The sequence below is a fragment of the Sorex fumeus genome, unplaced genomic scaffold (assembly GCF_029834395.1).
Source record: "Sorex fumeus unplaced genomic scaffold, SorFum_2.1 ptg000006l, whole genome shotgun sequence".
NCBI classification, from domain to species: Eukaryota; Metazoa; Chordata; class Mammalia; order Eulipotyphla; family Soricidae; genus Sorex; species Sorex fumeus.
In genome coordinates, this window is record NW_026606063.1 from 9,365,952 (window position 1) to 9,373,505 (window position 7,554).

General features: G+C 43.6%; 1 pseudogene; it reads left to right on the top strand.

The window, feature by feature from the left end:
- The first annotated feature begins 4,849 nt into the window (after nt 1–4,849).
- On the top strand, nt 4,850–5,326 carry LOC130034328 (nascent polypeptide-associated complex subunit alpha-like; annotated as a pseudogene).
- Nucleotides 5,327–7,554: the final 2,228 nt, after the last annotated feature.

Here is a 7,554-nt window from a genome sequence, read left to right on the forward strand (position 1 = left end):
AATGCTTTTCTTGTCACCTGTGACTTGGCAGGAGCTCAGCTCATGGTGCCAAGATCTTATCCCCTCACACTTAAGCTCATGTGATAGAGTCAAACACACCTGGGTTGACACTTCTTTCTTACTTTGGGACTTTGTTATTTGTCATAAAAGTGGGCACACACATAGACAAATTCCTTCTCTTCGAGAGTCATAGAAGCAATACATAAAATAAGCAACCCCTGGAGTGAGTAAAAGCCATGAAAGAGACAGAGAGTCTAGGTCTGGATACTGGTTTTACCACTAACTGGTTCTGAGATTTGATCAAACGCTTAACCTTTAATAGTCTGTGTTTTCAGGATTATCCCACTTATCTGTGGTACTTAGAATAACTGGATGAAGTAATGCAATGTAGTAAAGGAGGGGTTGCCTAGATTACCCTTGACCTGAGAGTATATTAAAGAGAAGGAAAGAGAGGGAAAGAAATCAAGGGAAGAAGGAAGAAGATGAGAAAGGGGAGTAGCAGTGGAACAGGGGTCAGGGCCCCAAGTGAACCGGTAGCATGGGAGAGTGGCACAGCTATATGCTCAAAGCACAGACTCAACAACACTGAAACTGGGCCCATGGTCCTGAGACAGCGTGTGTGTGTAAAGATACAGCCAACTAGAATGCTGATATTCACCATGGCCTTGAGACTCACCATAGCCCTCACAAGGACCATCCCCGCAGTGTATGTTCCCCAAAGGGCTTCAGAATATTTGCATAGTTGGGGTGCTGGGGAAGTATATATAAAAATCATGTTGAAGTGGGGAGCGTGGCACAAAAATAAGGGGTAATCCAGTAGAATAGGGGCGACTGGAAGGAAACAGGGTTGGAAGAGGATCATGGTCAGAAAAAAAGGGTAAGGAACAAAACACTGCCTTAGAGGGGGCAAAGATGTTGGAGGGGACCAGGATTCACACACAGAACTCTCTCCCCACCCCAGGCTGTGCCCTTCTGCTGAAACAAGACAAATTTCATAACCTGTGAAGTCTGTCCCAAAAACATGTCGCAGGAAGGGAGCCCTGACAGAGACAGTGATCAGAGGTGATCAGAATAAACCCACTGTCAGACATAGATGTTAAAGCCAAAGGCAAAGCAAAGTATGGGTAACGCCGGTGCCATTTGACTTGTTCCTAAAGGGAAGTGTTTAGCTAGCAGGTGTCTGTTTCCTAGGGAGAGCACTAGACAGCTCCCAATCAATCTTGACCGGGGCCCCTCACACCCCTTCCCTGGATCAACCTGTACAATTCCACCATTCACCTTGATAGGGCTCCTACCACAGCTTGGTTTAGCTTGGCGCCATCACTGTTTTGATTCCCAGAGCCGGTAGAGAAGCCCTTTAGTTTAGAGTTGAATCGCCGGAGGATATCTGGAAATACATAAAGGGAACCTGCTTAGTGACTATCCTAGAGTAATAGCCAACTGCTTTTGCTGAGTGTGCTTGGATACTGAGAACAGGTCAGAGTTCACCCCACATCCCTAACACTCACTGCTCTCAGCATGAAATGAAAATATTTCTTGCACACAGATTTAAATCAATGTACACACACACATACACAAACATGCACACACACACACACACACACACACACACCTACACCTTCTTTTAGTGGTGAACAATGAAAATAGGGATGAGGTACTTCTCTCATGCATTTTCTTATTTTCAAATACAAAATAGCTAATCTATAACCACAATCCCACCCTTTTAAAGCATATTGTTTAAGACTCAGATGCATTCAAGTAGTTGTTCAAGGATTATGACAATCAACATTAGAATGCTTCCACAGCCTCCTTTTGTATTGATTTGAGGTCATTCCCCATTCTTGCCAGGTCTTGGGCAATCTCTGATTTCTTCTCTGCCTTTATATGGTTGCTTATTTGCACACTTCACTTCACAAAAAACAGAATTACAGAATCATTGAGTAGGTCTTTTGTGTTACTGAACATAATGTTTTCAACATCCATCCATCATGTGGCATGTTTCGGTACTTCATTACCAAATAATATTCAATTGTATAGCTTTACCACATTTCCTTTATTCATCATCAATTGAAAGACATTTTGATGGTTCTCTCTTTCTTTTATAAACAGTGCAACTGTGAAGTTTTGTGAATAAGTTTATGAGAATTGCCGATTAACATGCTAACTCAACTTAAATCAAAAAAAAAATTTTTTTTGATTGAATCATGGTGGCCGACCTGAGATCGATTCCTCAGCCCCTCTTGGAGAGCCTGGCAAGCTACCCAGAGTATCTCGCCCTCATGGCAAAGCCTGGCAAGCTACCCGTGACATATTCGATATGCCAAACACAGTAACAATTGTCACACTGGAGACATTATTGGGCCCGCTCGAGCAAATCGATGAACAATGGGAGGACAGTGACAGTGAATCATGGTGATAAACACATTTACAAAGTTGCTCATGATTGAATTTCAGTCATATAATGTTCCAACACCTGTCCCTTCACCAGTGTACTTCTCTCACCACCAATGGTCCCCATTTCCCTCCTGCCCTCCGTCCCCTCACCTGCCACTATGGCAGGCATTTCTCTCTCTCTCTCTCTCTCTCTCTCTCTCTCTCTCTCTCTCTCTCTCTCTCTCTCATGCGCGCTCTCGCTCTCGCTCTTGCTCTCTCTTGCACCTTTTGGGCCTTATGGTTTGCAATATAGATAATGAAAGGTTATCAGATATATCCCTTTACCTACTTTCATCACTCAGTTCCTGTCAAAAATGATCCTTTCCATCCAACTATCCAACTATCATTGTCATGATGATCCCTTCTCTAACCTAACTGCCCTTTGCCCCCGACTGGTCCAACCATTGACCAGTCCCCCTGACCCCGGTTTACCCTCACCTTGGAGATTAGTCTCATACTATATATATTTTTAAAGCATCTTTTCCCAAAGTTGCTATACCCTTTCACTTTCTTTACTGTCAAGGAGCCAAATGGAATTTAAAGAGAGTTTACACCAAATCTATAGATTAGTGTGAGGAGATGCTGTGCCCCCCAAACAGACACATGTACCAATAATCAGCCTGATGGAATATTTAAGGGGAAGAAAAAAGCTAACTTGCCTTATGAAAAGTGGCTATTAGAGTCAGAATTAATCTTGCAAGGAAAGAGGGTCAGATTTTCCTAGGAGAGGTAGTTGTGCCAGCAAGTTTTTGCCCTGTGAAGTGTGTTAGCGGTGTCAACGGGGCAGGAAACTTGCCTTACACTCTCATTTTCCCAGTGCCTAGTACTGAATAAAGTCCTACTGCTGGGATAAGCGTGTTGGGGAGTTCAAAGAGTGACAATGTTTAAGTTCTTTTAAAATCACTTTGAAGCAGTTCTTAAGCCAGATGATTTCTCGCCATCTTATAAAGAATAATGCAGGAATCAAGAGAGTTAGGCAAGTTAGACCAGTCACAACCCAACCAATCACACTCACAAAACAATCCCAGATTATCTTTCAGCAATACACAAGCTTATTGGTATCACTGTGGGTTGACATAGGAACAAGGAAAACATGAGCACTTGTGTCACAAAACTGCACCTAAATCCAACAAGATTTAGGAATAGTTAGTCTAGAGACATGTATGAAGTACAACCAGCTTTGCCCAGGTAAAGATGATATCATTTCTATCATCAAGGTCTTGGTGACCTGAGATCTAATAATTCTTTGATCCTATAGGTATATTGCAAAAGGGACATATACTAGAAAAAATGGAAATGGAACCAATTAAATTCCTCTCAGGAAGGCTTATTAGTTTCAAGATTTTTAAAAGATTTCAGCTTAGACATTTATCACATGTGTCTATTAGAACAAGCCCTGTTAATGCTTGTTCATTAATCACTAAGGAGATTTAAAAAGAGGATAACCAGAGAGATACTACAGGGGTTAAGGTGCTTTCCTTGCGTGCAGCTGACCCAAGTTCAGTCCTGACATTACATATGGTCCCTGCCCCCTCCCCCAGCACTGCTAGGAGTGATCCCTGAGCACAGAGCCAGGAGAAAACCCTGAGAACCACCAGGTGTGGCCCCCAAACAAAGGCAAATAAACAAATAAAAAATGTAGAAGACATAATACTTAAGAAAATATAGTTAGGCTTTTTACAAATAGGAAATTTGAGGTGGGAGGAATAGTTAGGGGTTAAGGTGTATTCTTTGTATGTGGTCATCCTGTGCTCCATCTGAGACAATACCGGTCCAAAGCACCACCAAATGGGGCTTGGTGTGTCCAGGTACAATTTAGTGCTGGCAGCACTGCCTCTTCAGGTCCTAATACTGAAACCCCCAACCTGGCTAAACAAGTATTGCCTGGAGGGACTCTTAGGTTCCCTGAGCACTACTTGGAAGACCCTCCCAAATGAAATTAAAACAAATAGCAGGAGTTTGAGTGTGAACTTAATAAAGTATACACAGATGCAGATTTATAATAATGCACACCTGAAGCATATCTAACGCAATAATGCAATGCTACTCTGGTAAGATATTCTTTAGAAAATTCTTTCTAAACATAGTCTGCTGGTGGAATACCATAAGGAACACATTGATCCCAAATACAACTGTGTTTGCTGTCTCATCTCTTATAAAACATTTCGTAAAGCATGGTCCAGGCACTTAGGGATGCCCAATTCAGCCCAGGGTTGTCTCTGGAGATCCCACCTTCTGCCCAGAATAACAGGTAAAGGGAAGAGGATTTCCTTTGCTTCTTTTCTTACATCATTTATTCATGAGTTACACTAAGATTTTGCCTAGGTTCTCATTCCTCTCTTAAATTTCTTCATTCCAAATACAATGTCCCTTAAAAAAGAAGTCAGTGGTTTCACATTCCCTGCGCAAAGTTCAGATGAAGCCACAGAAATGCTCTGCTACAAAGCAGGTGTTGCCACGACCCCAGGCTGAGACAGGTTCTGAAACAGAATCTAAGAGCGACGAATCAGTACCAGAAATCAGGAATGACATCCCACACAAACAACCACACAACAGACTCGGTTGACAGCACCTGCTGAAGTCAATGAAGATCTAGTTGGTATAGCAAAACAGATCCAGAATTAAAGGAAGGTGTGGGGGGGAGGGGCGGTGGTCTACGTCTAGTTGCTGAGAAATTCAAAATTCAAGGTGAAGTTGTCCCAAATATTCAAGGAAACGCACATGCTCCAACGGCACAAGAGAAGCAGAAAGAGGATGAGGTTGATGAAACTGGTGTGAGAGTTAAGGACATAGAACTGGTCATGCCACAGCAAATGTGTCAAAGGCAAGGGCAGTCTGTGCCCTAGGGAAGAGTAATAATATTGTAAATGTGGCTATGGAATTCACAACTTAACCATTTGAAAAATGAAGATGCCTTTCTTTCTTTGGTGTTTCAAAAGCATCGTCACAGAGCTTGGTTTGAAATTTGCTTTGCTGTTTGTTTGTGTTTGTTTTGTTTTACTTTTGGGGTCACACCCAGCAATGCACAGGGGTTACTCCTGGCTCTGACTCGGGGGACCATATGGGATGCTAGGGATAGAACCCAGGTCGGCCGCGTGCAAGGCAAATGCCCTACCCGCTGTACTATAACTCCAGCCCCTTGGTTTAAAATTTGTGCTATTTCTATCATTCATAAAGTTACAGCCTCTTGTTGGATGAAAAAGAAAAAGTGAAAAACAATCTCCAACACTTTCCGCAGGTTCAAAAAGCACAGCAGGAAATGGCTTGTGCTGACACTTCAGGCGCTGTCCCATTTTCCTGCAAGGATGAGGGAGAGGAGGGGGGGCAATACTCACTGGGCAGGGTTACCACAGTCTTCAGGTTCGCATCTCCACCAATGCTGTTGCGGGATCAAAGAACAAATGCAGAGTTGAAATGTCCTGACCATACTCAAACACCTCTGACCCAGCAGGATCGTTTTCCCCACCTAAGAAATGCCCCAGGGCTTGGCATGTGCCCTTTCCTCCTTATTTCACTAAAATAACTGAAAAATGAGACTGAAAATAGCAAGTCCTCTCCTTTCTCCCCCCCCCCCCTCCCTCCTTCCCCCCCACAAACCCTAACTTAAACCCAAATGAACTAAAAAGGTCATTGTTGATTTGGGGGAGTTCTGGGGTTTTTTTCACCCTTGGAAATTTCACATCTGGACAGAGGACCTAAGTGAGGATCTTGGAGCCCTGTCTTCCAAGGTACTCTTCCTGCAGCATTTCAGGTATAAAGTGGCGCCTCCTAGGATGTAGATCTCAGCCAACTCCACCAACCACTAAGACGGTATGTACACTGATGTTTTCCTTACTGAAAGCACAGGGAGAAAACCTTCTCTTTTTTTCCCCTCTATTTGGCTTAGGGCCCCTGTTTAAAAAGGGTGTCTTTTACAGAAGAACTCATCTTCTAAACTTCTAAAATTCCAAGTAAATCAAAGTTGGGCGGGTTTCTAAGCATGAAAATAGAGAGTTTCAAAGCTGAGCAACTTCTCTTTCTTTCTTCCACTCTCTGCCAAGCACAGCCTGGAGCCTTTAAGTGACTCTCCAAATGTGTGGAGTTTGCGCAGCAGCCTGGGAAGATATCAGAGATGTGCATTTGAGCTTCAGCCAGTGCCTGACATGCCTGACTCCAGGCAAAGGACATACGGTGCCCGCACATTCATGCTGGGCGCAAGCTAGGTTTTCTGAGCACTGAGGGGATGTCTGAGTGCCGCTCACTCATGTGACTCGTGGCAAGTCTGGATGTGAATACTACCAAGCAAATATAACCCTGAAAGAAGCAAAGCACGACAGGACATGCTTCAGTGAGTGGTTGGGGCCATCTGCTCTCCTACTTGCTGACTTTCCCTGCCTATGAGATCATGGAAAGGTTGGTTGCCTTCTCCGAGCCTTGCTTTCCTTCTTATCTTCTTGGGTCTCTTCCAAACCCAAATGAACTAAAGTGATCATTATTGACTTTTTTTTTAAATCCTTGGAGGGTTAACATCTGGGCAGGGGAACTTCTGTGAAATGAAGACTTTTTCATCACAATGCCAGCTACTGTGAATACCTAATTTGTATACACATGGTACTGGGATACTTAGCTTTCTCTTTACTTCCCACTCAGTGCTCTGCTAGGATGATTGTCCTTGCTCCAGAAATAAAGAGACAAGCTCCAAAAAAGGTGATTGATTTTCCCAAGGTCACACAGAGCTGGGAAGCTGTGGGCTTGAGACCAAGTCTGGTCACAAAGGCTGTAACCTCCTCCAGTTACCTCCTCCTGAGGAAGAAGTGGACGCTAACGATGTTTTTCCAGCCTTTACTCTCCCTGCTCTGGTCCCCCACTCTGTTAAGGGGTATATAGTGGTTTGGGAAAACTACCAAATGTCTTCATCCCAGAAAGCCTAGAAGTTCCTCATGGAATAATTCAGTGATTTAACCCTCTGCTTGAGTAATTGTTTTCTACAATTCTCAGGGGGTATTCCCTGCCCAGTCGTCAGGGGTCTTGCCATGCTATCACTCACCTCCAAGATACGCCTCGATACTCAGTAAAGACATCCGAGATATACCTTAAACTGGACTTGGCCCCACTACCTGCCTGAGAGGGAAAAAGAGGTAT